We start from the raw sequence: 6,000 nt of genomic DNA, 5'->3' as shown, positions 1-6,000 counted from the left end.
AAGCAGGAAAATTTAAATCAAAACGAGGCTAAGAATAAAAGACGTACATTAAAAGATTTGTTTTAAAAACAAAATGGGAAGAGAGGGTATTTTAAAATATTAATTACGTGGGCCGCTGGGGTTCAGTGGAAACTTTCCTCGGATTTTCCGGCTTGGATCCCCTTGTCAGTGGCGCAGGACGACAGGCCTGGCAAGGACAGTGTCCTGTCGTTCAGATGGGAGAAAATGCCGTGGTCCAGCGTACATATTGGCGTGCACGTAAAATAACCCTTGACATTTGGAATTCGAAATAAGAGTAGGCCGTAGAACACAATTGTCCGCATGGCATACTGTATGGCGTATGCCCGTCTCCATTAGCCTAGTCGGAGCAGAAATGGAACATGTTAAAACAAACTTCATTTCAATTCATTTCTGTCTAGGCGTTACCATATCGTCTGGTACCGGTTGATCTGGGCGTACGCGGGTAGTGCCCTGAACCGGAGGTATTATGGCGGTATATTAGATTCAAAATTCTAACGTGCTAACTTCTGTTCATGTAATTTTTAACTTCTATTTCATGTAACTTTGAAATTAAGACAATGTATAATCCAACTTCTTTATTTGTTCAGTGTATATTTTAATTCCATTTCGTCTTATTTCCATTATTTAGATGAAAAACGTCTTCTTCATTGATGTTTTACACGTTAGCATGAACATCAAAGAATTTAGAATTTTTACTCTTCTGCGTAGCAACCATAATTATGACGTCGTTTGGTGTCGCCACTGCGTGCTGATTTGGAGATTGCGCACCTGGCCGGGACCATTATGTGTGTGTGTGAGAGAGAGAGAGAGAGAGAGAGAGAGAGATATGGGATTTAACGTCCACTCGACACAAACTAGGTCATTTCGGGACTAACATATGGTTTTTAATTTTATTTCAATAATTCGCTTGCGCGTAGGGGTCTTTAGCAGTGGGAAGAAACCTGAGGACCCACAAGGTTGGACAGGCGGACCATTATGTTGATATAAACGACACGCTCTTCGTGTGGTTGATGGTTGGATGGAGTGCTGAAATTGAGAGAGAGAGAGAGAGAGAGAGAGAGAGAGAGGCCATTTCGGGACAAACACATATGGTTTATTTTTTTTATTTCAATAACTCGCTTGCGCGTATTGGTCTACCAGTAGGAGGAAACCGGAGAACCCAGAGAAAACCCACCAGGGTGGTCAGACGACCCTACTAATTGTCACGTACAACCGGGGAATTGGTGCTGACTTGAAAACAACATCGAACGTGATATGGTTGGCAAATACTATTTCAAATATAAGCTTAACAACATTTTATCATTTTTTTTTACATTCCGCATAGGGGTCTTTAGCAGTGGGGGAAACCGGAGGACTCGGAGAAAACCCACGAGGTTGGACAGGTGACCCTACTTGTCACGTACAACCGGGGAATCGAAACCACGCCAGTTGACTCAATGGCAGACCTTATGATACAGCGCTCACACGCTAACTATTCGCCCCCCCACCACCACCCCAACCCCGACACCCGAATTAATGCAACACGGCATACCAATGACCTAGTTTGTATCGAGTGAACGTTAAACCCCATTTCTCTCTCTGTCTCTGTACAACTATCTACACCAACCCCAGTTGTTTATGGCGAGCTGTTTAGGCCCGCTTTAAAAGTCCGTCGCCTACAATAATAATTAAAGGGGCTAAATCGCTAATATTTGGGACCTAGAAATCGACACAAATGGGTACAACGCATATAATAATGTAATATGAATGTATGTAAACTGATTTACATTAAAAAGTTTCTGTTTTTACTATAATTTCAAAACAGTTATGTTCGCCGAAATATGCCAGAAGTCTCAATCGAATGGCAATTTCTAGCGTCTGGTTATTCCAGTATACACCGATAATATTTATTGCGCATGCTCTCCAGATTAGAATATGGCGTCACCGTTTGACATAACTTGTGCAATATGCCTAGCCTCGTTTCTCGAGTCCCTTATGACAAATAGCGCTGAAAAGCATTATGGTACACGATTCGTGTACCAATCGTAAATTTTTTATTTTGTCTTAAATATTGGATATCAGAAGTCCACCTTTGTCCGGTAAGATCATGACATCAATGTTGATTTAAATTGACAAATAATTCGTATTTCATTTAATGTCGAAGATTTTGGATGATATTGAGTTAGATATTAGCTACTTTAAATAATGGTGCCATGTCATTAAAGACCATACGACTAGCTTGTTTATATAGTTAATTCTGATCTGTGCAGTTGTTCCGGATTTTGAACTAAATGCAAAGTTGGGTATAACTGGGCTTATCAAGTTAATTCATTACTCGACAATATCTAGACTAATCATTTGTGTTGTTTACCCAAACATGGTCCTATAATGCTTTGTATACGTGATCAATATATACAATCCTGGGATCGAAGCTATCTAAACTAAAGTATTATAACCTATTTAAAAATGAATTTTATTTTGAAAAGTATTTAAATCATTATATACCAATGTATCGTATATCCCTTTGCCGACTTGGTGTGCTTGAAATGCACAAAATAGAATATGTGAATTATGCCATGCGTCTGTAGAAGATGAATTTCACTTTATACTTTGTCGCAAATCTTTAAATCACTTAAGAACAAAATGTATCTCTAAATTGTATTCACTTCACCCACCTGTTTATAAATTTAACGAATTAAGGTCTAAAAATAATAGAGATTTTCAAGTTAAATTATTTAAATATGTTTATGAAGCCTTTAAACTTCGCAAATCATTACTTACTATCTGAGCTGTTTTTTCTATATAATTTCATGTTATGAATTTTTCTATGTTATGTGTTACCATTGTTGCACTGTGTTTAAAAGCTAAAAGTCTATGACTTACAGCTATATGAATAAAAAAAACCCTTGAAACTTAACCATATAAGATGAATGGTTTCAGATAGACAATATACTTAAATAGCTAGACCCAATTTACGAATGAACAAAAGACATCAATTCAGTATTTGGATGCTATAAGACATTTGCTTAATGTAAAGAGAGAGATAGAGAGAGAGAGACACAAACTAGTTCATTTCGGGACTAACATATGGTTTAATTTTATTTCAATAATTCGCATGCGCGTAGGGGTCTTTAGCAGTGGGAGGAAACCGGAGGACTCGGAGAAACCCCACGAGGTTGGACAGGCGATCCTACTCCTTGTCACGTACAACCGGGGAATCGAAACCAGCCACTTGACTCAATGACAGGTCTTATGATACAGCGCGCACGTGCTAACCACCCCCCCCCCACAATTTAAAGACTATAACTAGTGCTATTTCAATATTCTATTTGGGCTATTTTCTATCTACATAAATTATTTTTGGGGAAATCGACCCCTTCGAAAAAATCTGGAAAAAATATATATTATTGTACATGCAAAAACTAGAAACTGAGCAAAATTTGTGGTCTGTAGCTTAAAAATTGACCCAGATACGGACATTTAAGTTTCATGAGTTACGGATAAGTTTTCGAAACAAAATTGGTATCAATAATTTACTCGAGTTTAAGATATCTTGTTTTTACCTTTCTAGTAAAGATATACGGCCCAAATTCGGTAGCGATAGAGAACTATGTATGTAGATTACGAATCTGCAATCAGATTACAGGTGAGTGGTAGGGTTTGCGTGCTATTGGGTCATAAAAAAACCGAAAAAAATAATTGGTGTAATTGTATATTTTCAGGATTTTGTAGTGCTCCAGGCGCTACAAGGTGATAGATACAGACCCATGCGTTGGCCTATCCAGAGATTGTCGGTAGTGCTACATAAGAAACATTTGAGAACGTATCAGTCTTCACTAGATTCCCAGACAATTGGCCTCGAATATGGTTTCAGACACAAATTTTCGAAAATTGCCTGGTATTTTCGAGCCGATAGAACCCTGTAGAGCACCTTAAAATCTGAAACTTTATGTGATTATAGTTTGTACTAATGTCTCCAACATATGTTAAAGTCATTCTTGTCCCACGCCGTCTAGATATAAAACTTACTTTCTAATTTGTTTTCTATCTATATATAACTTACTTTTTTTTCTATCTATAAAACTTACTTTCTAAATTGGGTTTTCTATCTATAAAACTTACTTCCTAATTTTTGTTTCCTATCTATAAAACTTACTTTCTAATTTGGATTTTCTATCTATATAACTTACTTTCTAATTTTTGTTTTCTATCTATAAAACTTACTTTTTATTTATTGTTTTCTATCTATAAAACTTACTTTCTATTTTTGTTTTCATCTTTAAAACTTACTTTCTAATTTTTGTTTTCCATCTAGAAAACTTATTTTTTAATTTTGTTTTCTATCTATAAAACTTACTTTCGAAATGGGAGGGTATCCCGGTCATTGTCTATTTCACCCTATAGCCAACCTCAGTTGTTTATGGGCTTGCCATGTGAAGATATATCATAATAATAAAATTTATGTAACATTAGATGTCAGCAGGGGGGTTGGATGGCCGAATGATTATCACGTGCGTGCTGTATCATAAGGTCTGTCATTGAGTCAACTGGTGTGGTTTCGATAAGGAGTAGGATCGCTTGTCCAACCTCGTGGGTTTTCTCCGGGTCCTCCGGTTTCCTCCCACAGCTAAAGACCCCTCGCGCAAGTGAATTACTGAAATAAAATTGAACCATATGTTAGTCCCGAAATGACGTAGTTGTGTAGAGTTGACGTTAACAACCCCCATCTCTCTCTCCTACTACTCCTTGCCACGTACAACCGGGGATTCGAAACCACGCCAGTCGACTCAATGACAGACTTTGTGATACAGCGCGCGTGGGAAGTTTGCCTGGACAGCAATTGAAGTTTAACTGTCAAGGGTTCTTTTACGTGCACACCCGTGTGTACAGGGGATCTAGGGGTATTTATTGCCCTGGATATCATTGTTATGCTAAAATTCGATCAAATGGTCACATATATGTATGTCTAACATCAAGGTGTCAAAGGCCCTTTATGGGGGGCGGTGGGCGGGGTTAGGGTAGTCGAATGGTCTAACACAACGAGTAGGTTTTCCCCGGGTGTTCAGGTTTCCCCCGGGTGTTCAGGTTTCCCCCGGGTGTTCAGGTTTCCCATACTGCTGAAGACCCCCCGTGTGCAAGCGAATTATTGAATTTACCATATATTTGTCCCGAAATGACCTGCTCCCTCTCTCTCTCTCTCTCTCTCTCTCTCTCTCTCTCTCTATCTCTCTCTCTCGCCCTCTCTCTCTCTCTATCTCTCTCTCTCTCGCCCTCTCTCTCTATCTCTATCTCTCTCTCTCGCCCTCTCTCTCTCTCTATCTCTCTCTCTCGCCCTCTCTCTCTCTCTATCTCTCTCTCTCTCGCCCTCTCTCTCTATCTCTATCTCTCTCTCTCGCCCTCTCTCTCTCTCTATCTCTCTCTCTCTCGCCCTCTCTCTCTCGCCCTCTCTCTCTCTCTCTCTATCTCTCTCGCCCCCTCTCTCTCTCTATCTCTCTCTCTCTCGCCCTCTCTCTCTCTCTATCTCTCTCTCTCTCTCTCGCCCTCTCTCTCTCTCGCCCTCTCTCTCTCTCTCACACTCTCTCTCTCTCTCTCTCTCTCTCTCTCTCTCGCCCTCTCATGGTTTGAAGAATGAAGAAATGAATATTGTTGGGTTTTTTAATTGTTGTAGAAAAGAATGGTACCTGGATTAAGATTAGATTGTGTTAAAAGATTAAAATTCCCCCACCTCCTTCCACCTATTAACGGCACTTCACAGATTAAAATATCACCATCTATTAAACTACGAGCGTATATTGTAGTCGAAATGAGGGCGAACCCTGTCCGTCATATCCGGGTTCATACATATTGTATTCAAAATTTCCTCTCTATGGAACTGGAGGTTGAGGCTGCATAAAGTTTCGCAGTTTGGTTTGTGTTCCTTAATGTTGATGTTCGTAGTAATTGGTGTTTTTAGTCTATATGTGCATTAAGATATATAACACCATCAACGAGCAGCACATC

Source organism: Patella vulgata, chromosome 9, assembly GCF_932274485.2.
Source record: "Patella vulgata chromosome 9, xgPatVulg1.2, whole genome shotgun sequence".
Taxonomy (NCBI): domain Eukaryota; kingdom Metazoa; phylum Mollusca; class Gastropoda; family Patellidae; genus Patella; species Patella vulgata.
Note: the sequence above shows the minus strand (reverse complement) of the source record.